General features: G+C 41.4%; 1 pseudogene; it reads right to left on the bottom strand.

Annotated features, from left to right (window-relative positions):
* Positions 1–104: 104 nt before the first annotated feature.
* LOC109563621 (glycerol-3-phosphate dehydrogenase 1-like protein pseudogene) lies at positions 105–26,233 on the bottom strand (annotated as a pseudogene).
* Positions 26,234–26,943: the final 710 nt, after the last annotated feature.

Below are 26,943 nucleotides of genomic sequence, written 5' to 3'. Positions count from 1 at the left end.
GAGCTCCAGGCTGGGCTCCCTGTGTACCAGCTATCTATTTTACATGTGGTAGTGTATATTTGGCAATGCCTGATAGTTCCAATTTTATAAAGTATCAGAGTGGGAGAATTTCAGAAGTAATTTTTAAAGGGGCCTTTAATTTTGGTTCATAGAAACATCCACAGAACAAGGAAGGAACACACACAGACTCATATATGCTAAAAAATGAACCTGTAAAAATTCACAGCACCTGTGATGGGGTTACGGTCACACAAGCATCTTGTGACCAAATCCCGGTTTCCATTTGAATCCAGACAAGCAATCAGAAAGGCAGGACTTTCCCTAACGTGCTGCAGGATTCCCTTTATGTATACTCCGGATGATTCTGGAGACAAGACAACATCTCTTCAACAGGCCTGCCTTCGTAGCAGATCTGGTACACCGCCGTGAACAATGGAAACTTGTCCAGCAGTCCCTTCGGTTTGAGGATGCCATACACCTCGGCGGAAGTCTGTGGTCCTTGCAGCTTCTGCCCGTTCAGCATCTCCTTCTCCAGTTCTTCAATGGTCTTTCCGGTCACCGCAAAGGCCTCAGCTACCTTGCGGTTCCGGCCCGCGTAGCAGGTAGTGATCAGGTCGGCCACGCCGCAGCTCTCCAGGAAGGTGGCTTTGGACACGTGGCCCTTGCAGAAGATCCTGGCGAAGGTGATCATTTCCATGAGCCCCAGGCGGATGACGGCAGCTTTGGTGTTGTCGCCGCAGTGGAGGCCGTCGCAGAACCCGGCTCCCACGGCCACAATGTTCTTCAGAGCGCCACAAAGTTCAACAGCGTCTGCCTCAGCAACCACCTTAATTCGAAAATTTGGAGTCTGAAGAAGTTCTTTGAAGAGGAGGCCGTGCTCCATTACCTTGCTGCCGATGGTGGTCTCACAGAACTTCTCGGCAGCCACCTCATTGGCAGTGTTGGCGCCCATCAGCACACTGACGTCAATGTCCATCTTCTCTCGGATGATGTCAGAAATGAGCTTCAGCCCCTGGGGACCCTCATCTATGCCCTTGATGAGGCTGATGCCCAGGGCGCCCTTGGGCACTTTCCCAGAGATCTCCTCGCAGATGCTGTTGATGAACTGGTGGGGGATCACAAACACCAGCAGGTCTGCATCCCACACAGCCTCACTGAGGTTGGGGACTGCAATCACATTGTCTGGCAGCTTGTGTCCAGGGAGATATTTTACATTTTCATGGTCGTTATTTATGATGTCTATCAGTTTTCTCCCATTAACCATTTCTTCAAAGACCCACATCTTGACGGTGGAGGCAAACTTCTGAAGTTTCATGACATTATTACCAATTATTTTTGCAATAGCTGAACCCCAGTTCCCCGAGCCCACGATGCAAACTTTCAGGGGTGATTCTGTCATGGCCCCTCCGCAATGCTGCAGCCCCGCAAGTGCCTCCCCAAGCTGGTTTGCCGCCTGCCTCCTCCCGCTCTGCCCAGAAACATTCACTTTCACCTAAAAGAAAGCAGGATAGTAATATTGAAAGAAGTATCAACTATTAAGCACAGATAAAAATTAATAGTATTCTGGGGGGAGGGATAAATTAGGAGGTTGGGATTAACATAAATACACTACTATATATAAAGTAGAGGAACAACAAAGACCAACTGTATAGCACAGAGTAGTATATGTGACCTATGAACTTCCTGATGTTCAAGCTGGTTTTAGAAAAGGCAGAGGAACCAGAGACCAAATTGCCAAAATCCGCTGGATCATAGAAAAAGCAAGCGAGTTCCAGAAAAACATCTATTTCTGTTTTATTGACTATGCCAAAGCCTTTGACTGTGTGGATCACAATCAACTGTGGAAAATTCTGAAAGAGTTGGGAATACCAGACCACCTGATCTGCCTCTTGAGAAATTTGTATGCAGGTCAGGAAGCAACAGTTAGAACTGGACATGGAACAACAGACTGGTTCCAAATAGGAAAAGGAGTACATCAAGGCTGTATATTGTCACCCTGCTTATTTAACTTATATGCAGGGTACATCATGAGAAACGCTGGACTGGAAGAAGCACAAGCTGGAATTAAGATTGCTGGGAGAAATATCAATAACCTCAGATATGCAGATGACACCACCCTTATGGCAGAAAGTGAAGAGGAACTAAAAAGCCTCTTGATGAAAGTAAAAGAGGAGAGCAACAAAGTTGGCTTAAAACTCAACATTCAGAAAACTAATAATATGGCATCTGGTCCCATCACTTCATGGGAAATAGATGGGGAAACAGTGGAAACAGTGTCAGACTTTATTTTTCTGGGCTCCAAAATCACTGCAGATGGTGATTGCAGCCATGAAATTAAAAGTCGCTTACTCCTCGGAAGGAAAGTCATGAGCAACCTAGATGACATATTCAAAAGCAGAGACATTACTTTGCCAACAAAGGTCTGTCTAGTGAAGGCTATGGTTTTTCCTGTGGTCATGTATGGATGTGAGAGTTGGACTGTGAAGAAGGCTGAGTGCCGAGGAATTGATGCTTTTGAACTGTGGTATTGGAGAAGACTCTTGAGAGTCCCTTGGACTGCAAGGAGATCCAACCAGACCATTCTAAAGGAAATCAGTCCTAGGTGTTCTTTGGAAGAACTGATACTAAAGCTGAAACTCCAGTACTTTGGCCACCTCATGCGAAGAGTTGACTCATTGGAAAAGACTCTGATGCTGGGAGGGATTGAGGGCAGGAGGAGAAGGGGACGACAGAGGAGGAGATGGCTGGATGGCATCACTGACTCGATGGACGTGAGTCTCAGTGAACTCCGGGAGTTGGTGATGGACAGGGAGGCCTGGCGTGCTACGATTCGTGGGGTCGCAAAGAGTCGGACACAACTGAGCGACTGATCTGATCTGATCTGATAAGGGAAAAGAATCTGAAAAGGAGTATGTATATATATATAACTGAATCACTGTGTTGTACATCGAAACTAACAACTTTGTAAATCAGCTTCATTTCAATAAAATGAAGAGAAAATTGATAGCGCACTATCTGGTCCTTTTTATTGTATTTATGAATAATGTGATGAAAAATCAGCCATGAAGTTAGAATTCAAAGAACTTACCCTTTTAGAAGCATTTAGCTTGAGGTGAAGATGATTTAGCCATTAATATCGATCTTAGCTTGGCCCTGGGGCATCTAACCACTGTGCCCACATATATGAACATGAAGCTCTGAAAAACTAACCAGAGCTGTGGTGTTGGTGGCTTCTCATCTTATAAATTTCCCCTGATATTTCTGGACTTGCCAGATCTACTGCTCCCTGGAGTCCTGTTCCTAGATCCCTGGTAGCTCCTGGCTTTCCTGTTCTTTTTCAGGTTCTTGCCTCAGGCGCATTTGTTCCGATGATCAGTTTAGACAACTGACCTTTGTCTCAATACCTCAGACAATATTTTGTTATTTACACATTGCATTTATCATGTGTGTGGGCATGCTAAGGTGCTTCAGTTGTGTCCAACACTGTGTAATCCTATGGACTGTGGCCTGCCAGGATCCTCTGTCCAAGGAATTTTTCAGGCAAGAATACTGGCATGGGTTGCTATGCCCTTCTCCAGGGGAACTTCTCAACCCAAGATCAAACATGCGTGTCTTACATCTTCTGCATGGGCAGGTATTTTTTTTTTTTTTTTTTAACCACTGGCTCTACGGGGAAGGTCTACATTCATCATCAGTCAGTCAGTTCAGTTGCTCAGTTGTGTCTGACTCTTTGCGACCCCATGAATCGAAGCATGCTAGGCCTACCTGTCCAACACCAACTCCCGGAGTTCACCCAAACTCATGTCCATCGAGTCAGTGATGCCATCCAGCCATCTCATCCTCTGTCGTCCCCTTCTCCTCCTGCCCTCAATCCCTCCCAGCATCAGAGTCTTTTCCAATGAGTCAAATCTTCACATGAGGTGGCCAAAGTACTGGAGTTTCAGCTTTAGCATCATTCCTTCCAAAGAAATCCCAGGGCTCATCTCCTTCAGAATGGACTGGTTGGATCTCCTTGCAGTCCAAGGGACTCTCAAGAGTCTTCTCCAACACCACAGTTCAAAAGCATCATTTCTTCAGCGCTCAGCCTTCTTCACAGTCCAACTCTCACATCCATACATGACCACAGGAAAAATCATAGCCTTCACTAGACAGACCTTTGTTGGCAAAGTAATGTCTCTGCTTTTGAACATGCCATCTAGGTTGCTCATGACTTTCCTTCCAAGGAGTAAGCGACTTTTAATTTCATGGCTGCAGTCACCATCTGCAGTGATTTTGGAGCCCAGAAAAATAAAGTCTGACACTGTTTCCACTGTTTCCCCATCTATTTCCCATGAGGTGATGGGTCCAGATGCCATGATCTTCATTTTCTGAATGTTGAGCTTTAAGCCAACTTTTTCACTCTCCACTTTCACTTTCATCAAGAGGCTTTTTAGTTCCTCTTCACTTTCTGCCATAAGGGTGGTATCATCTGCATATCTGAGGTTATTGATACTTCTTCTGGCAATCTTGATTCCAGCTTGTGTTTCTTCCAGTGCAGTGTTTCTCATGATGTGCTCTGCATATAAGTTAAATAAGCAGAGTGACAATATACAGCCTTGACATCCTCCTTTTCCTATTTGGAACCATTCTGTTGTTCCATGTCCAGTTCTAACTGTTACTTCCTGATCTGCATACAAATTTCTCAAGAGGCAGATCAGGTGGTCTGGTATCCCCAATCTCTTTCAGAATTTTCCACAGTTTATTGTGATCCACACAGTCAAAGGCTTTGGCATAGTTAATAAAGCAGAAATAGATGCTTTTCTGGAACTCTCTTGCTTTTTCCATAATCCAGTGGATGTTGGCAATTTGATCTCTGGTTCCTCTGCCTTAAAACCAGCTTGAACATCAGTAAGTTCATGGTTCATGTATTGCTGAAGCCTGGCTTGGAGAATTTTGAGCATTACTTTACTAGCGTGTGAGATGAGTGCAATTGTGCGGTAGTTTGAGCATTCTTTGGCATTGCCTTTCTTTAGGATTGGAATGAAAACTGACCTTTTCCAGTCCTGTGGCCACTGCTGAGTTTTCCAAATTTGCTGGCCTATTGAGTGCAACACTTTCACAGCATCATCTTTCAGATTTGAAATAGCTCAACTAGAATTCCATTACCTCTACTAGCTTTGTTCGTAGTGATGCTTTCTAAGGCCCACTTGACTTCACATTCCAGGATGTCTGGCTCTAGGTCAGTGATCACACCATCGTGATTATCTGGGTCATGAACATCTTTTTTGTACAGTTCTTCTGTGTTTTCTTGCCATCTCTTCTTAATATCTTCTGCTTCTGTAAGTTCCATACCATTTCTGTCCTTTATTGAGCCCATCTTTGCATGAAATGTTCCCTTGGTATCTCTAATTTTCTTGAAGATATCTCTAGTCTTTCCCATTCTGTTGTTTTCCTCTATTTCTTTGCATTGATCGCTGAAGAAGGCTTTCTTATCTCTTCTTGCTATTCTTTGGAACTCTGCATTCAGATGCTTATGTCTTTCCTTTTTTCCTTTGCTTTTCACTTCTCTTCTTTCCACAGCTGTCTGTAAGGCCTCCCCAGACAACCATTTTGCTTTTTTGCATTTCTTTTCCATGAGGATGGTCTTGATCCCTGTCTCTTGTACAATGTCATGAACCTCAGTCAATAGTTCATCAAGCACTGTATCTATGTGGTAGCTAAAAGATGGCTATTCTTTCCTTAATAGACTGCTTTATTTTTAAACATTTTTCTGGATGTAGTCTTCTTTCTTGGGAAAGTAGATAATCACAATGCTGTGATCCCTCACCTAGAGCCAGACATCCTGGAATGTGAAGTCAAGTGGGCCTTAGAAAGCATCACTACGAACAAAGCTAGTGGAGATGATGGAATTCCAGATGAGCTATTTCAAATCCTGGAAGTTGATGCTGTGAAAGTGTTGCACTCAATATGCCAGCAAATTTGGAAAACTCAGCAGTGGCCGCAGTTTCACAACTGACCTGAAAAGGTCAGTTTTCATTCCAATCCCAAAGAAAGGCAATGCCAAAGAATGCTCAAACTACGGCACAATTGCACTCATCTCACATGCTAGTAAAGTGATGCTCAAAATTCTCCAAGCCAGGCTTCAGCAATATGTGAACCGTGAACTTCCTGATGTTCAAGCTGATTTTAGAAAAGGCAGAGGACCCAGAGATCAAATTGCCAACATCCGCTGGATCATGGAAAAAGCAAGAGAGTTCCAGAAAAGCATCTATTTCTACTTTATTGACACTGCCAAAGCCTTTGACTGTGTGGATCACAATAAACTGTGGAGAATTTTGAAAGAGTTGGGAATACCAGACCACCTGACCTGCCTCTTGAGAAACCTATATGCAGGTCAGGAAGTAACAGTTAGAACTGGACATGGAACGACAGACTGGTTCCAAATAGGAAAAGGAGTACGTCAGGCTGTATATTGTCACCCTGCTTATTTAACTTCTATGCAGGGTACATCATGAGAAACGCTGGACTGGAAGAAGCACAAGCTGGAATTAAGATTGCTGGGAGAAATTTCAATAATGTCAGATATGCAGACGACACCACCCTTATGGCAGAAAGTGAAGAGGAACTAAAAAGCCTCTTGTTGAAAGTAAAAGAGGAGAGTGACAAAGTTGGCTTAAAACTCAACATTCAGAAAACTAATAATATGGCCTCTGGTCCCATCACTTCATGGGAAATAGATGGGGAAACAGTGGAAACAGTGTCAGACTTTATTTTTCTGGGCTCCAAAATCACCGCAGATGGTGACTGCAGCCATGAAATTGAAAGTCACTTACTCCTCGGAAGGAAAGTCATGAGCAACCTAGATGACATATTCAAAAGCAGAGACATTACTTTGCCAACAAAGGTCTGTCTAGTGAAGGTTATAGTTTCTCCTGTGGTCATGTATGGATGTGAGAATTGAACTGTGAAGAAGGCTGAGTGCCAAGGAATTGATGCTTTTGAACTGTGGTATTGGAGAAGACTCTTGAGAGTCCCTTGGACTGCAAGGAGATCCAACCAGACCATTCTAAAGGAAATCAGCCCTGGGTGTTCTTTGGAAGAACTGATACTAAAGCTGAAACTCCAGTACTTTGGCCACCTCATGTGAAGATTTGACTCATTGGAAAAGACTCTGATGCTGGGAGGGATTGGGGGCTGTAGGAGAAGGGGACGACAGAGGATGAGATGGCTGGATGGCATCACCAACTCGATGGACATGAGTCTCAGTGAACTCCGGGAGTTGGTGATGGACAGGGAGGCCTGGCGTGGTGCAATTCATGGGGTCTCGAAGAGTCGGACATGACTGGGTGACTGAACTGAACTCAACTGAGTGGGCATTTAAGAATCATCTCTGATATATATTGTGTTGGATCACCTTTATCTTTATATCATGTCTCACAGGTAGATGAGATCTGTAGGTGTCTGTTTATCTTGCTTATTTTTCCACTGTTGCATTTGCTACCTGACATGATATAATATTATATACCAGTGTATTACATGTGTTGACATTTCCCCCACTAAATGGTGTTATGTTTTCTTTATATCTGTTATTTGTCTTTTTTATGATCTCAAAATTTGTTTAATAAATAAATGGACAAGCAAGAGAGTGACTATCTGGGAAAGTAGCCCTAAGGTAGAACCATGTACATTTGAAACAGCTTTATGGTAAAGGCAAGGATAAACAGCAAGTAATTGTATTGGTTTTTAGAGTGCTGGATACGGGAACTGTGGGGTTGGCCAAAAAGTTTGTTCGGATTTTTAATTACCAAACACACTTTTTTGCCAACCCAATATTTATTGCCTAATCCTAGGTACTGCCCGCTCTTCTTGGCCGCCAAGAAGAGATGTTATTATCTGGTGGACCAGAGGCTAAAAATGGTAACCTGGTGCCTCCTGGAGGAAAATAACCCTCACGTAGAACGGAGATGATAGTAATTCCAGGGAAGATCTTTGCAACTTGTTGAACCACAGGTTTGTGATGAATAGATTACTGGGCAGATATTTTGTTCAGCAAGGTCAAGTCAGAAGCACTTAAAATAACAAAACAAAACCTGGCAGAAACAATGAGTACCCATTCTGAGGAACTGTGGGGAGAAAGGAGACAAGTTTCAAGCCAGACTTCTATGGTAACTATCTTATAACTTGGCCTGATAACGCAAGCTGTGGTGGTGGCCTGTGGGGACATGCTGCCGTCTGGTCTGGGCTATTTAGAATAATGGCATGAATATGTTGTGAGGTTCCTTGGTGGTGGCTCAGCAATAAAGAATCTGCCTGCAATGCAGGAGACATGGAGATGCGGGTTTTATCCCTGGGTTGGAAAGATCCCTTGGAGGAGGAAATGGCAACCCACTCCAGTAATCTTGACTGAAAAAATCTCATGGACAGAAGAGCCTGGTTGGGCTACGGTTCATGGGGTCACGAAGGAGTTGGAACCAACGGAGCGACTAAACAACAACAACGTGAAATTGTACAAGGAAAAACCACACGGTCTTTGTAAACAGAGAAGTCTCTCAGCCTTTGTCAACTAGAGAATAGACTTAAATGTGCCAATGAGTGTATTGTGTATAGAATTTGGGAGGCAAAGACTCTTAGTATGGAGGAAATGTGAAATTCAGCCTTGAGATGAATTTAGGGACCCTGAGAGGGCTCAGTAACAGCACAATGAAGGAATTAGAAAATAAAATTCAGGAAGAACAAAATTCAGATTTGAGTCAATAGCTGTCTTCCAACTTACACAGTGTTCTTTTGCAGATGATAATGAACTGCTGTTTATCCCCTTGTCTCTGAAATCCCTGTCGTTGTCTACCCTTGTGAAACTTGCACCCTTATTTTAGAGCCATTCCTCAATTATGTGATACTCTGCTGCTTGGAATGTCCTTCACTCTCCTGCATTAGCTGGTGAAACTTATTTCCATTTCAAGGCAGACCCCTCCCCAACCCTTGTAGAAGGACAAATCTTCGAAAATCTTCTCTTCTATGGTACTGCAATTTATTCACACCATCACTGTTCTTTGTTGGCCCCCTGTAGTATATTCAGGACCTGCTCTCCTGAGAGTTTTCATAAATACAGGTATTATTTATTCCTGTCTTGCTTTGTTGGCATGAGGTAGACTATTCAGCAGCTATCACGTTTTCTTTTTATTTAATTAATATTTCGTTGCACTGGGTCTTTGCTGCTGCGTATGGGTTTTTCCTAGTTGTGGAGTGTGGGGGCTACTCGCTAGCTGTGATACATGGGCTTCTCATTGCAGTAGCTTCTCTTGTTGTGGAGCATGGTCTCAAGGCACCTGGCTTCAGTAGTTGCAGCACTCGGGCTCAGTAGTTGTGGCTGGAGGGCCCTAGAGCACAGGCTCAGTAGTTGTGGTTGTTGCTCAGTAGTAGTTGCTCCCCAGCATGTGGGACCTTCCCAGACGAGGGACTGAGTCCATGTCCCCTGCATTGGCAGGTGGATTCCTATCCACTGCACCATCAAGAAGTCCCTAGATTTCACCTTTTCTAAAAGATCCTTTCGTTGCCCCAATTTTAAGATGATATATATCTCTGAATTTCTCTGCTGCTGCTGCTAAGTTGCTTCAGTTGTGTCCGGCTCTGTGCGACCCCATAGATGGCAGCCCACTAGGCTCCTCTATCCCTGGAATTCTCCAGGCAAGAATACTGGAGTGGGTTGCCATTTCCTTCTCCAATGCATGAAAGTGAAAAGTCAAAGTGAAGTCGCTCAAACATGCCCGACTCTTAGCGACCCCATGGACTGCAGCCTACCAGGCTCCTCCATCCATGGGATTTTCCAGGCAAGAGTACTGGAGTGGATTACCATTGCCTTCTCTGGAACTTCTCTGCTAATTACTAACATTTTGTTTATATTTCTGTTGCATTTGTCACAATCTGTCCTGCTTTAGAACTCCTTGAATTTATGTGTCTCTTGCCTTAAGAAGATGGGAGTTCCCTTAAGGACAGAGACCATGTCCTATCTTGTTTTTTCTGATGTACCTAGTACAGTGACTCGTCCTTAGTGAATGCTCACAAATAATGTTTAAATTGTACTGAAGAGATAGAGATGTAGGCTTCCAAATGAAAACTTCTTATTATTTAGGTGAGAAATTGCTTGTCTATGATGACTGTTCATCATTGGTTTAGATACCAAAGTAGGATGTCTAGGTTATTTCCTGAAGGTTATGTAATTAAAAATGAAATAATTTCATATCTTTGAAAGGGAAAGGATGGATATCATGATCTTGCAAGTTAGCTTATTTTCTAATCAAAATTTAAGATCTTTTCCTGTATTTTCATAACTAATTTTCAAAATCATGTTTTCACTCTATCTTAATTGATCATTTCAAGTCCTAATACAAACCACATGAAAAATTCGATACAGAAGAGAAATTACAGAGAAACTCGGAAATGCCGAAAGCAATTATACAGATTAAACCACCAAAGACCAGGGTGAATTAAAAAAAAAAAATCCTACCAGATTCAAAGGACTGAACTGCTAATAAGGAATTTCAGACACATGGGGGATAGGTGTGATAGTGAGATTTGATCAGTTGTTCAAATTATACTATAGAGGCTAACGTCCTACTATATACTGAACTGGCAGGAAGAAAACTAGTCTTGACATTCTGTCTTTACATGAAGTTAAAGTCCTTTCTACCAAAGACAGACTCAAACTTAAGCTATAAAAATGTAGAATAATCTATGGTCTTTTCTGTATCACCGCTTGTTCTATTTTTTTACTCATGGTAAGCCACTTAGTCAATCTCACTTGGTTGCATGACAGATTTACTCCTTCATATAAATTAATTCAATTCTCTACTCTTTCCTTCATTCTAATTTTAGACATAATATTACAGCAGAACAGCTTTTTCTAACTGGAAGAAGATTAAATACAGGTTCTGTGTCTTTCTGGCTGACAGGAATTCCCTCCTATTTCTAATGTGGTGAATGGTTCTCTTAAAGTACAAAACAAGTCAAGGAAACTCTCCTTTTTGTTATTGTTATCAAAGATCTTATTGAATCAATGTAGTTAAAATTTTTCATTTTATTTTTCAGATCATGTAAACGATTTCCCCTCCCTTCCCATAAGTCCCACTTGGCACATAGAGTTAACTCTCTAAAATATTATATAGAGTGTCAGTAATTGAAGATGATATTCAATATTTCTGGAGGAGAGAAAGAGCATTGACTTTTCCTTTTAGTCCTTGTAAACGCAAGTTTAAGAAATTTCAGTATTTTTGAAATAATATCAACTATAAACCAGAGTTTCCTTGAGGCCTGTTTTATTTTAAAGATAGTATTTTTGTTTTTGCAAATAGTATATTCTAAATTTTTTAGCTGGCAGAGCAGATATTGCAGAAATGGATTCATTTTGGAATTACACTGTAAGTTTATCATTCTATAGATGGCTCTGTATATTAATTGATCTAAGTTAGACATTTTTACTAACAAAAGGATTGAGTTTAAGACTATACTAGATTGTAACTCATGCATTTTTATGTTGCACCTTGTACTAAATAAAGCTCATGCATGATGATGCTGATCCCTGGTTAATTCAGTAACTTCCAGGAAAGTTGAAGTATATGTTTCTCTACAGGTCAAATGGTTCATTACCCTTTGAGGTTAGTCTGAATTCATATATTTCTCTCTAATAAAATTGCATTTATTGGTCTTGGATTATCTGTCAAGAAGGATGGGAAAGAAAATTTGAATTTGAGCTTTATGAAGGCCATCTTGCTCATTGGCTTCCAAGTGTCTAGCATAGATTAAAGTATAAATAAGAATGTAAAAATGGTCATTAAATAAAACAAAATCAGTGGTCTTCATATTCGAAATCTCATTCTTTCTGTAGGAGATATCCCTTGCTGCTTTCAGTTCAGTTCAGTCTCTCATTTGTGTCTGACTCTTTGCGACCCCATGAACCGCAGCACGCCAGGCACACCTGTCCATCACCAATTCCCAGAGTCCACCCAAACCCATGTCCATTGAGTCTGTGATGCTTTAGATCACAGCAATTAAGAACAAGAGTTTTGTCATCAAGTAGGCCTGGCTTAACTATGACTTTCATCAAGTTACTAAATATTTCCCTAAACCTCAATCTTATTTGAAAAAGTGATCAATGAGAGGCTCCTGTAAATCCCTGTGTAGTGTTTGGAACATAATAAACTCATGATAAATGGGGTTTATTATGAACAGTAAATTTTACAGGGTATTTGCCTGTATTGACACATATAAAAATCTACTTCAACTAAGTAGAAAGCAACTCAGTGTCATAGTTGTTGGGTTTTTGTTGTTGTTTGTTTTCACTTGCTTTGTAATGAAAATAGAGGAGACCCTAATTGAGCCCAAGCTATGTTTTATTCTTGAATAATAGCTGGCCTAGTTGTGTGCCTGACAGTTGAGGGTCTTGTCAGGAGGTTATATGAGGAATTATGTTGCTTCCTGGAGGGGCCTAACAAGAGATTTGAGGCACATTGCTTTTGTGAAAATCAGATAAAAAATGTTATTTTGGGGACATCCCTGGCCATCCAGTGGTTCAGACTCTGTGCTTCCACAGCTGGCAGAGCAGATTCAGTCCCTGGTGGAGGAATTAAGATCCTACATGCCACACAGCATGGCCGAAAAAAAAAAAAAAAAAAAAGCTTCCGGTTGTGGTGCCTCCAGTTGGGCTGCCACCTCCAAGATTCATCTCAAGGTGGAACCCTAAACTAAGGGTGAATAAATTTAAAAAGCTAAAAGCAAACACTAAAAACGCCATTTAATCAAAATCTTTTTTGATCTCTGAAAACATATCATCAGTATCACTGGTTCCTAGCAGCAGTGATGGAGGCAAAAGTATGACTTGGAGAAATGGCACTGTCAGGAGGACATAAGAGGCTGGAACAGCCCTATCTATCAACAGGATGGAGACATCTTCAGTCTCTCTGGCTCTTTCTTGCTGCACTGTCAGCTTCTCTGCTTCTGCATGTATATTGGTAATGGGCATCTGTGGCCTAAGTAATAGTAGTATAACAGTGAGATAGCACAACGGAAGAGTGAGATGTTGATTGCCAGCCACATAATAACAGAGAACATGAGATCAGAGACACAGAGATAGCACCTAAGGGACTTCTAGATAGATTAGTATAAAACTTGATGGAAAAGAAGAGTTCCTACACTATTGTAAGTAAATACAGATAAAAGAGAACTCTTTTTAAGTTTGTGGACCATTTTTAAAGTCTGTTGAATTTGCTTCTGTTTTGTGCTTTGATCTTTTGGCTGGGAGGCATGGGAGATATTAGCTCCCTGAACAGGGACTGAACCCATACCTCCTGCATTGACAGTGGATGGAGTGGGGTTGAAGTAATAATCACTGGACAGTCAGGGAAGTCCCTAAAACAGAGTTTTGAGATTGGTATGGGCTTCCCTTGTAGCTCAGTCGGTAAAGAATCTGCCTGCAGTGCAGAAGATCTGGGTTTGATCCCTGGGTTGGGAAGATCCCCTGGAGAAAGAAATGGCTACCCACTCCAGTATCCTTGCCTGGAAAATCTCATGGACAGAGGGGCCTCGTTGGGCTGCAGTCCATGGGGTGGCAAAGAGTTGGGCACAACTGAGCAACTAACATGACTAACACAACAATGACAAGGGAGACCTAATTTTTGCCTGTAGACTGTGAAATATGACCTATGTGAAGAAGATATATCAATGTAAATTGTAGCTTAAAAAAACTAAAACCTGAGACAATGATCTTGATTTGACAGCAATCTAGAATTCTATGATATATATATCCTAAGAAAATGATTGATTATCCTGAACAAAATTGTTTTAGAAAAAAAGCAAAGACTAATATTTTAGGAATTTTCTCTGAATTTCTGGTTTTGTTTTGTGAAATCAATTAGAAAATTACTACTGAGAGTTATTCAACAAAAGTATGATGGCCCACAATTAATGTCATTCTGTGTCTTCTTTGGGATCATCTGATTTATTAGATGATGCTCATGAAGAATGAGTGGATTAAAAATGTTGATCCTATAGGAAGTGAGAAAAGGATCATGTTATGCTGTAGTTTGTTCTTCTTTCCCAAGGTCTGGAAAATATGAAGGCATATGTCTTTTAGTTTTATTAGAGTTTTTCCATCAGTGAATACTTCTGATATAATTAATCTTGATCTTCATAGAGTTACAAGTTGTATTATATTGATTTAATTCAATAGATCAATCAGTGTATTTGGTCAAAGAGAAAGTTTGAACATCTTTGTCTTACCTGAACTGATTGATCTTTGCCTAGACTGAGTGGAGTCACTTGTTTAACATATTTCAGACATAGTAATCACAAATCCTGATACATATGTGGCTCTCAGATATCTCTCTGTTGGCAAATATACATGGAATGGTAGAAATAATTTTAGAAAGATAGAACTTGTTATACATATGGTCTTAAACGTTGAAGATGTAATTTTGAAAATTGAATTTTACTGAAAAAATAAACTGAGGCAGAATTATTAAATTACATACCAGCTCCCCAAAGAGCCTTCTAAACATTTTTTTCTCTTATTATGCATGTATAATGTTAATACATGCGTTTTAAATAAATTTTTAAAGTATATATAATTTTAAATAATTTTTAAAGTATATATTTTAACTTTGTGAAATATTCTTTGACGATAATCTATGATTAGTTTATAAATTAGATGTTCAGATGCAAGCAACAGAAAATGGTTAATAGAAAAATAATTTTTCAGAAAGATATAAGGTATGCCTGAGAATTGATAGAAAAATATTGATGATATTTTCCCTATGATCCTCCTGGTAAAGCATCATCTTATATCAGCTAACTGTTGCGGTATAACAAGCCATCTGAAACTTAATGATTTAAACAGTGGACATTTTGCTTTTGATCAGGAAGTTTGTAGGTCAGCTGGATGATTTTACTGATCTGGGCCAGGGTTGGCCGATCTTGGAGAGTTCACTCATGAATTTGCTGTCAACTGGTGCATCTGTTCCTCCCTGAAATATTTGGGAGCTAGTTGCTTGCTGTTTACAGTGAAAAAGATAACAAGGCCACCTGTCCCTCCAGTGGACTAGCGAGTAGCTAGGGAGGGACAGAGGAAAAAGAGAGAGATTTGTACCATGTTTAGAGGTCTAGGTTCAAATCTTGTGTACCATTACTTCTGCCACAGTTCATTAGGAGGAACAACTCAACAAGGAAAAGAGAGTCCACTTCTTGATGGGAGGAGCTGCAAAGTCACATTACAAAGGCTATGGATAAAAGAGGGTAGGGAGAGAATTGGGGCCATTTTATGAAAGCTGCCTTCCGCCTCCTTAGCTCCAGGTTCCCAAAAGTTTTAATCAATCATGATATCAAGTTTGAATTCCAGAGTTTAAAGATTTAAATCAGATTCAAATGTGATCTATAAGATGTGGCTTCTTTTGATACAGAAACGTATGAACTGAAATGATAAGTTAACTACCACCCACATACACACCACAGGGATAACAAGGTAACTACAGACAACACTCTTGTTAAATAAGAGAAGGATGGGCAGTACATAGCTGTCACTGGTTTGTAGAGATTTGGAAACCCAGCTGGGAATAGACTACCAGATCCTCCTCTCCTGGAGGCTGGTGATGTTCCTTGATCAGACCTGGGCTCTTCTCCCTGCAACTGTCTTCTCAGCCCCGTTGTCTCTACTGCTTCCTGTGAATAGCATTGCGGTCCTCTGTTTTTCATCACCTTTCGCTCTGACTCTGAAGAAGCAGCTCATTTTTACTAACAGATAAGAAACTTGTAGCCTGTTTCCTTGTATAGCAAGTTGAAGACCAAGACTTCTTTAAAATTTGAACAATCTGTTCCTTTTAATCCATCCTAGTGGTGTTCTCACAACTTTCTGATCTTCCTATGAATTGAACAAAATTTCACTCCATTGGACAAAAACCAAACATTACTCTCTTTCTCTAGACTTGCTGCTACATTGGGATGACTTCTGTGGAACCAACTCTGAAGATTCCAATAAGTCCTTTTGTTTAAGTCAGAGGACCTTTAAGGAACCACCTAATTCTTTTGCAAACTTTAACACTTGATTTCACTTTTGTCCTCAAGCTAAGGAAACTGGTGATGAGAAATAGTTTTATTTTCTACCTCATTATGTTATGGTCATGATATTTCTTCCAAAGTCAGTTTCCAAACTGGTTAATTACTTCTTTATCTTATCTTTTTTTTTTTTTTCCCTCCCTGTCTGTATCATATCAGGTACAACTAGAACACTTTAAACATTTTGCCTGGAGACTTCCTGAGTCAAACCCAAAGGTTCATTTGATATATTTTACATCTTCCATTAAACCAGACAATTGTTTTGTCAACTGTTTTGCTCTCTTTAATACAGGTCATTATAGTTCCATCCTCCAGTATAATTTCATCACCATTTCCCCAACTTTTGCCAACAGTTTGCTCTCTGTTTTTCAGCGTCTGCTCTTTACTTAGTCCCAAAGCTAATGGTATATGTCCTGTGTTTTGTTAAGGCAGCATTGTCTCCTAGGTATTAACTTCTATAGAGATTTCTGGCACATCAGGGCTGCCCTCGCTGGTCCTTCTCTATTGCTGAATGATAAACCACTCCCAAAGGTAGCATTAAAGCTATAAGCACTTCATTATTGTTTCTGAGCTTATAGGTCAGCTTGGCAGATTTGATCTTGGCTGAGCTTGTGTGAGTCACTCAGCAGAATGACTGGGGTTGCCTGAAATAGAATGTTTGGGGGTAGGTTGTTTTCTGTTGATGGAAGTGAAGTGAACTGAACTGAAAGTTGTTCAGTTATGTCTGACTCTCTGAGACCCCATGGCCTATGCAGTCCATGGAATTCTCCAGGCCAGAATATTGGAGTGGATAGCCTTTCCCTTTTCCAGGGGATCTTCCCAACCTAGGAATCAAACCGGGGTCTCCTGCATTGCAGGCGGATTCTTTACCAACTCAGGTATCAGGGGAGCCATTGGTTGATTGAGGCAACTCATTATTTGGCAGACCAGCATAAGATTGTTCTCATGGTACTGGACAGTGTTCTAAAAGAGAGGAAGTAGAAATATGCAAGAGCTTTGGTAGTCTGGGCTCAGAAATAGCCACTTCTGCCCTTTCTATCAGCCACATTAAATCATAAGGCCAACCTGTGGATAAAAGAAGAGTGGAGAATTGAGGCCATTTTTTGACATCAGTGTACTACAATCTCAAACTGAGAAGTTGGTTCCCCTAGTGCAATAGAGGTGGCTTTGCGGTTCTGTGGAGTCAGTTCTGTGGGCTACAGGCTGCAGCCTGGCTTTTAGTGGCTCAGTCATGTCTGACTCTTTGCGACCCCTTGGACTGTAGCCTGTCTGGCTCTTCTCTCCATGGGATCCTCCAGGCAAGAATACTGGAGTGGGTTGCCATTTCCTTCTCCAGAGGATCTTCCCAACCCAGGGATCAAACCCAGGTCTCCTGCATTGCAGGCGGATTCTTTACAGGCTAAGCTACAGGGAAGCCCACAGGCTGCAACCTGGCTTTTCTCAAAGGGAGCAAAGTAGTTCTCAAACATGTACTGTAGGGTTGCCACATATGGTTCCATTGCTTCCCAGGGACAATACTGGAATAACTCCTAAAATACATTGGACTTTAACTCAGTTGTTGTACCCAGTACCTCAGATCTTTGGAAATGGAGTATACCTTTGAAGTAATGTCTAATGTTTTGCTAGTCCTACAGAGTCCTCCTAAAAGTACCCACCCGGAAAATTTAACTTCAGATATGATTAAATTGTGCATACTCATATAAAGCAAAGGCTTAATCCCTTCTGGTATTTTAGGAGGAATGTGGCCAGGTATCACAGAATTACTGTTGGTGGCATTATATTTTGACAAGTTCCCTAAGATTTCTTCTCATTCCCACTGCTCAGCTCCCTTGCTCCTTTCCCCCAAAATTTCCGTATAAGCTGCCTTTAGGGTGAGGGATCAACCAGAACAAGAAAGAGTTAAACTCTCGCCATTTGAATTTGAATTTGTGCCAGCCATGATTCTGGCACAAATAATTGTTTAGTCTGAATATTTAGCCAGATTTTTCTGCTCTTGGGAGTAAAGATAAAGTCAGTTGATTGAGGGAAGGAGTGAAGAAAAGAGAAGGATAAAATTGGTTGCTACGAATCCCCGAGAAAAGTTGTTGTTGTTGCTCAGTTGACCAGTTATGTCTGACTCTTTGCATCTCCATGGATGCAGCACGCCAGGCTTCTCTGTCCCTCAGCATCTCCCGGAGTTTGCCCAAGTTCATGTCCATTGCAGCAGTGATGCCATCCAGCCATCTCATCCTCTGATGCCCTCTTCTTCTGCCCCCTCAATCTTTCCCAGCAGCAGGGACTATTTGAATGAGTCAGCTGTTTGCATCAGATGACCAAAATACTGGAGTTTCAGCTTCAGCATCAGTCCTTTCAAAGAGTAGTCAGGTTGATTTCCCTTAAGATTGACTGGTTTGATCTCCTTGCAGTTCAAGGGACTCTCAGGAGTCTTCTCCAGCACCACAGTTCAAAGGCATCAATTCTTTGGTGCTCTGCCTTCTTATATGGTCCAGCTCTCACAACCATACATGACCACTGGGAAGACCACAGCCTTGACTAGATGGACCTTTATCAGCCAAGTGATGTCTCTGCTTTTCAGCCACTGTCTAGGTTTGTCATCCCTTTCCTGCCAAGAAGCAAACGTCTTCTGATTTCATGGCTGCAGTCATCATCTGCAGTGGTTTTAGAGCCCAACAAGAGGAAATCTGTCACTGCTTCCACTTTTTTCCTTTCTGTTTGCCTTGAAGTAATGGGGCCAGATGCCATGATTTTAATATTTAGTTTTAAGCCAGCTCTTTCACTCTCCTCCTTCACCCTTATCAAGAGGCTTTTTAGTTCCTCTTCACTTCCTACCTTTAGAGTGGTATCATCTGCATATCTGAGGTTGTTGATGTTTCTCCTGCCTATCTTGATTCTAGCTTGTAACTCATCCAAGTTACCATCCCTTGCTTGACCACTTCCAATTTACTTGATTCATGGACCTAACATTCTAGGTTCCTATGCAATACTGTTCTCGGCAGCATCGGATTTTACTTTCGTCACCACACACATCCACAACTAAGCATCATTTACTTTGACCCAGATGCTTCATGCTTTCTGGGGCTATTAGTAGTTCTTCTCCATTCTTCCCCAGTAGCATGTTGGACAGCTTCAGACCAGGGAAGCTCATCTTTCAGTATCATGTCTTTTTTGTCCTTTTATACAGTTCACGAGGTTCTCACGGCAAGTATACTGGGTGGTTTGCCAGTCCCTCCTCCAGTGGATCACATTTTGTCAGAACTCTCCACAATGACACATCCATCTTGGGCGGCCCTACATGGCATGGCTCATAGCTCCATTGAATTATACAAGCCCCTTTGCCAGGACAAGACAGTGATCTGTAAAGGGGTGAGAAGGACATATACCTGGCTTATCCTGGGGTTGAAATTCCCTGTGTTGGAGGGTCTCCATAAGAAGAAGATCTAAATCTTTCTCCCCAGGTTGTAATCAGGAAAAATTACAAGTCTTCCTGAGAAGCATAGAGCCCAGTATGGAGACAGAGCAGAAACGTGGCCTGGTTGAGGGAGATGCATACACAGATGGGTCCTGCATCTCACCTAAGGTGGGGATGTTAGCTGGGAGTGCCAGAGCTTCTTGACTGATAGCCAAAAGGGCTGGAGGACATGGAGGCACCCTGCAGTTTGGTTATGCTGGGCAAAGAATGTATGGACCAGGAGAACAAAGCCAAGGAGGGGCCACCGATGTCTAAAACAGATTGTGTCATATCCCAGTGGAGGCTACTGTGGCCTGTGGAGGACTGAGGCTAAGACGATGTAATACCTTGAAATTAAAAAAGCAGGTCCTTCCCTCTGAACTATCTCCAGGAGAATTCTGAATTGACTGTTATCCAAATGAGACTGAGTAAAATCCAGAAAAGACAGAGTTTACTTTGAACTGACAAGATCAGTGTTCCTGTTATCACTAAAAATGGAGGTTGAAAGTTAAGTACAGTTATAGAAATACCTTAGTTCACTGATTCCAAGATATACCTCAAAATATACCTTTTTCCCCCACATTTTAACATATCTGAAATTGCGATGCAGCTCACAATCCATGGCATATCAGAATTTAGTTTGCACTGAATTTTCTTTCCTAATGGTACGTAAAATAACAGTGCATCTTACAAATGATGGTGTCTTAAATTCAGTAAAGTACAGTATAATGGAAGCTATATCTTTGCATACTCAGAATTTGTAAATCTCACTGATTAAGACTGAAAATGCTAGTATCTCAAGACCTGTAGCTCAGCCCTTCTTGGCATTTATAACTTCCTTTTGTCACAGTGACATCTTTACTAATAGTCCTGCAAGTATAAGAAATGACAACTTGAAGTGGTGGTGGTATCTAAGGTGAGAGGGACTGTAGCTGCAGCTCAGGGATGAGGTGAATGCCACTTGGGGCCAAGGTGACAATGTCATGGGGCCATTCTGTGAAAAGTATAGTACACTCTCTATGTAATAAATACAGTATAATGGAGGCTATATCTTTGCATACTCAGGATTTGTAAATCTCACTTATTAAAAGTGAAAATGCTAGTATTTCAAGACCTATAGCTCAGCCCTTCTTGGCATTTATAGCTTCCTTTTTTCACAATGACATCTTTACTAAAGGCCCTGCAAGGATAAGAAATGACGATTTGAAGTGGTGGTGGTATCTAAGGTGAGAGGGGACTATAACTGCTGCTCAGAGATGAGGTGAATGCCACTTGGGGCCAAGGTGACAATGTCATGGGGGCGGTTTTGTGAAATATATAGTATACTCTCTATGTAATTAATACTCAGTTCAGTTCAGTCAGTTCAGTTCAGCTCAGTGGTGTCCAACTCTCTGCGACCCCATGGACTGCAGCACGCCAGGCTTCCCTGTCCATCACCAACTCCCAGAACTTGCTCAAACTCATGTCCATCGAGTCAGTAATGCCATTCAACCATCTCATCCTCTGTTGTCCCCTTCTTCTCCTGCCTTCAATCTTTCCCTGCATCAGAGTCTTTTCCAGTGAGTTAGTTCTTCACATCAGATAGCCAAAGTTTTGGAGTTTCAGCTTCAGCATCAGTCCTTCCAATGAATATTCAGGACTCATTTCCTTTAGGATTGAGTGGTTTGATCTCCTCGCAGTCCAAGGGACTCTCAAGAGTCTTCTCCAACACCACAGTTCAAAAGCATCAGTTCTTCAGTGCCCAGCTTTCTTTATGGTCCACCTCTCAAATCCATACATAACTACTGGAAAAACCATAGCACTGACTAGATGGACCTTTGTTGGGAAAGTCATATAGTTTGGAAATCTACTTGATCGCAATATACACCCAGATATAGGATTATGATTTTATTTTTATGTATAAATTATACATATTATTATTGTAAAAAAGTAATTTTAATTTTCTTTTTTATAATCTGCTATTATTTCAAAATTTCTGTCATGGATATATTTCTTTTTAGAAATTATAAAAAAATGATTTTTATCAAAGAACAAGGTCCTATGTACGGTTTCAGGTGACTGCTACTGTTCTGCATTCCCTTGCTCCACAGGCCACTGGCAAAGGAATATACATCCTTTCCCACATTTATACCTTTAGAATTTCATGAGCTGTTCCTTTCTAAGAAGCCCATATTCAAACTACTTATTTTCTTCTTCTTCTAATGCCTCTAATGTAGATCGTGCATGCTACTTAATTGGTCAGCCAAACATTCTGTGGGGACAGTTTTAAGAAATTGAAAAACACATCTGTAGGGAATATACAGGGAAAATATTTTTATGTAGTTTTTTCTATAATATGTAGTAATTGCAATCCCAGAATACTAGGCATATTACATCTCAAATAAGATTTACATTCTTTGAACTCAGTTAATTAGTTTGTTTTGTAGTTTATTTAATCCGTGATCAATAAATTACAAAACTCTAGGCAAGCCATTCCAAAATACAATGCTTGTAAAATCTCAGGATGAGCAACTGCTTGCACCTTCAAATCCATGTTTTACAATGTTCATGCTTTTATTATTGTCTTTTCACATGCTATATATTCAATAAGCTATTACTGAACAAAGTGTAATGTCTAAACTAATACTCTACACTATAAAATAGTATTACACATTATGCTATAATGCTGGGATTTTATGCCCCCATAAAATTGTTTTAGGAAATGATTTTTGGGTCCAAGCTTTAGGCTTTTTTCCCTTGAGTGCATCTCATTTTAAAGCAGTTTAGTTGGCATTTATTTTTCTTGAAAATCAAACACCATGAAACATGATAGAATATTGATCACTTTCTTTTGCTGTTTTCAGAATCTATTATCTCTGTTGTGACAGAGAACTCTTAATACTGCATGGTTTGGTGGCTCCCCATGATTCATGGGAAGATTTTAGCAGAGGCCTCAAGCCATGCACAGGATGGCATCTATGACACCTACAGACAATTCCTTGGGGTCCTCCCTGAACTCTACATCTAGCTCAGAATGCAACTTTCATGTCAAGATTTTGGTACTTTCCTAGATATAAACAGCTATGATGACTGTCACACGATTTTTGTGACAGTGAATTTAATGTGTCAACTTGACTGGGATGCCCAGATGGCTGCTAAACAATTATCTCTGCATGTGTCTGTTAGGGTGTCTTTGGAAGAGATTAGCATTTGAATCAGTAGACTGCATAAAGAAGACAGCTCTCACCAATACTGGTGGGCATCGCATAGTCCCTCGGAGGCCTGAATAGAACAAAAACGCAGAGGAATGGTATATTCACTGTTTTCTCACTGTCTCCTTGAGCTGATACATCTTACACTGCATTAGACATTGGCAGTCTTTTATATACCTATATATGTATATATCCGGTTGGCTCTGTGTTTCTGAAGAACACTGATTAATACATCTCTCTACCTTTTTTTCTCCTGTGCCACATATGACAGCTGAATTTTACATTCATGACACAATCATATACATGAATCAAACAATTTGTAGATACTTGGAAATATTCCTAAAACTGTTAAGATGAAAGTGAAGTGAAGTGAAAGTTGCTCAGTTGTGTCTGACTCCTTGCGACCCCATGGACTATATGGTCCACGGAATTCTCCAGGCCAGAATACTGGAGTAGGTAGCCGTTCCCTTCTCCAGGGGATATTCCCAACCCAGGAATGGAACCGGGGTCTCCTCTGCAGGCAGATTCTTTACCAGCTGAGCTACATGGGAAACCCATTAAGAGGAAAAGATAAGAGCAAACAAGATAAAATAAAAACTTCACACAGACCATGTATTTATGTAATAGTCATATAAGCTTTCTCCCCAATAGGTGCTCCTTAATGAGCTTAAAAGGTGGCCCAGGAAAATTTTACAGGATGCCTTAAATTTTTCTAGGTATCTACTCAATAGATAACACAAATAAAGACAGACCAGCAGGCAATGGCACCCCACTCCAGTACTCTTGCCTGGAAAATCCCATGGTCGGAGGAGCCTGGTGGGCTGCAGTCTATGGGATCGCTATGAGTTGGACACGACTGAGCGACTTCATTTTCACTTTTCACTTTCATACATTGGAGAAGGAAATGGCAACCCACTCCAGTGTTGTTGCCTGGAGAATCCCAGGGACGGGGGAGCCTGATGTGCTGCCATCTATGGGGTCGCACAGAGTCGGACACGACTGAAGCGACTTAGCAGCAGCAGCAGCAGCAAATATAGAGTGTATATACTACTGAAGAAAAACAATATCCATCACAATTCTACCTGATTTTTAAATACTGAATTCAAGTTGGACATCACCAAAGTTAAAAACCTTTGTCATCCAAAGGATACTCTTAAGAAAGTAAGAAGAGAACTCATGAAAGCATTTATCATATATCTAAACATATATCTGATCAGGAACTTGCCTATAGAATGTATTAAGAGTCTTACAATTCAATTATAAAAAGGCAATTTAGCCCAGTTAAGAAAACGGACAAAGGATCTGAATAGACATCTCTCCAAGGAAGTATACAAATTGCCAGGAAACATATAAAAATATTTTCAGTATTACTAGTTGTGAATGAAAAGTGTTGCCTGCCATATCAGTACACAAAGGATGTTGCCGCTGTCAACCTTTCACATTACTGCCCCTGATAATGAGCCCCGAGGAAGTTCAAGATGGAGGCAAATTGGCTGCCAGCTGCCCAGCCCCCAGCCACTGCTGCCACCTGGAGTGGTGCACCCTGCGGGCACTCCGGGTGGGAAAAAACCAGAATACTGGCCCTAGATAGCTAAGGTGCATATTCAAGGAAGGTTTTCAACTCTTACATCTTCCTATATATAAACTAGTGTTAAATTCCTTAACTTGAGATACCTGGTTTTCTTTAATCAACAGCAATCTTTTGAAGTTCCAATACCTGATCTTTGTTGCAAAAGCTCCTGTATATCTTGGCTCTTCTCTTACATCTTTGGAGCAGTTTCTCTGAGCTCTCTGAGAGGCTGCATCCTGGGCTTAAGTCCTCAGTTTTGTCCCACCAAATAAACCATAATTCTCAAGTTTTAGGTTGTGCAATATTTTTCAGTAGACATAGGCATTAAGGAGATGACTATCAAAACCATGCCTGCTAAGATGACTACACAAAAAAGGCAGATAATAAAAAATGTTAGAGTGAATGTAGAGAAATTAGGGGTTTCATACAACACTGGTGGGTATGTGAAATGGTGCAACCACTCTGGAAAACAATTTGGCAGTTTTGCAAAAGGATAAATATAGAGTTATGATAAAGACTCAGCAAACCTACTTCTAGGTGTACATCCAAGAGAAATGAAAACCTATACACAATTATTTATAGTAGCTTTTAAAATAATAGCTCCCAAATAGAAACAACCCAAAAGTCTTTCAACTGATGAGTTTTTGGATAAGCATAATATGGTATATCCAAACCATGAGATATTATTTAGACATAAAAGGGAATGAAGTACTGATACATGCTACACCATGGGTAAACTTTGTAAACATTATGTTAAGTGAAAGAAGGCAATCACTAAAGACTGACTTTATATTATTCCATTAATATGAAATGGAATAGACAGATATTTAGAGAGAAAGTAGATTAGTGGTTCCCTGGGGCTGGAGAAGCTGGGGAGAAATGAAGAGTGACTGCTAGTGCATATAGGGTTTTGGGTGGGGGGTGATGAAAATGTCCTAAAGTTGATTGTGGTGATAGTTGTCCACCTCTATAAAGATACTGTGCATGCTAAGTTGCTTCAGTCCTGGCCAACTCTTTGAGATCCCAGGGACTGCAGTCCGGCAGGCTACTCTGTCAATGGAATTCTCCAGGCAAGATACTGGAGTGGGTTGCCATGCCCTCCTCCAGGGGATCTTCCCGACTCAGGGATCGAACCCACGTTTCCTGCAGCTCCTGGATCGCAGGCAGATTCTTTACCACTGAGCCACTGGGGAAGCCATATAAATATACTAAAAACCATTAATTATGTGTTTAAATAAATGAAGTGAGTTTTATGGTTATATTAATTAATCCTCAATAATACACACACATATTATATATATATTATATATATAATATATAATATATATATAATTGAAGGGCATGCTCCTGGCTCTGCCGTAAGGGAGTATTTCTGTTTTACCCAAAATGAAGAAGCCTGACACTCCTCCCAGATTTTTCTTCATACAGCTAAAAAAAAATCTCTGGATATAACATAACATTAAGCACAGGAAAACTGAAAGGTGGAAATAAGGTCGGCAGCCATGGACTTCAGCATTTTAGGAATGACACAGTAGTGACGAGAAAATCCCCTTCTGCCTTTCACGGTTCCACCATCACTCCCCACAGAGTGCGGCAGCACACTCTGATTCCCCCACCGTGAGCTATTGGTGAGGCCCAGCTGGAAGCTGTTCTTCCATCTCTGCCCAGCAGAAGCAGGCAGCAGCTATCTGATTCCCCTGCCAGGGTACAATTGGTAAGATGGAGGGGGTAGTTGATCTTCCATTCCCCATAGGGCAGAAGTAGGCAGCCCTTTGATTTTCCTGTCAGAGTCGTTATCAGGGAGGCTGTGGGAAGTGGCTCTTACTTTTCTCACCTGGTGGAAGCAGATGACACTGATCCCGCCTCTCAGGGTAGTGCTGGCAGGGTCTGCTGATTGAGCTGAACCCTACTCAGCAATGAGACTCACTGAGGTAGTGTGAAGTGCCATCTCTTGTCCTGGTGGGGAGCTGAGCCTCCACCCCCACCTGGCATTATGAGGTAAAAAAAGGTGGTGGCAGGCAGTGCTGGTTGGCACTCTGCCTTTATTTCCTCCTATAGTGTCAGTGGGGACCTGTGCAGAGCCGAGTGTCTGACCCCTACCATGTGACAACAGAGAAGTATGAGTCAGTCCTCTGTTTACTCTATGCTTAGTGACAGTGGAGTCCAGAGGGGAGGTGATCTTAAAACCTCATTCAGAGCCAACGTGGCAGTGCGAGTCAGTGCTACGCTTTTGCTGGCATGATGTTGACAGGACCCACAGGGAAGTTGGTCAACCACACCCATTCAACCCTCACACTATACCTAAAAAGGGGGACTCCCTACTAAAAAATGATGCATAAGGTTTTTGCATTTTGTATAATATGCAACGGAGAAGGCAATGGCACCCCACTCTAGTACTCTTGCCTGGAAAAGCCATGGACGGAGGAGCCTGGTAGGCTGCAGTCCATGGGGTCGCTGAGAGTCGGACATGACTGAGTGACTTTGCTTTCACTTTTCACTTTCATGCATTGGAGAAGGCGATGGCAACCCACTCCAGTGTTCTTGCCTGGAGAGTCCCGGGGACGGGGGAGCCTGGTGGGCTGCCGTCTGTGGGGTCGCACAGAGTTGGACACGGCTGAAGTGACTATGCTAAGTCGCTTCAGTCGTGTCCGACTCTG

The sequence above is a fragment of the Bos indicus genome, chromosome 9, assembly GCF_029378745.1.
Source record: "Bos indicus isolate NIAB-ARS_2022 breed Sahiwal x Tharparkar chromosome 9, NIAB-ARS_B.indTharparkar_mat_pri_1.0, whole genome shotgun sequence".
Classification (NCBI taxonomy): domain Eukaryota; kingdom Metazoa; phylum Chordata; class Mammalia; order Artiodactyla; family Bovidae; genus Bos; species Bos indicus.
Note: the sequence above shows the minus strand (reverse complement) of the source record. Positions and strands in the feature narration are given on the sequence as shown.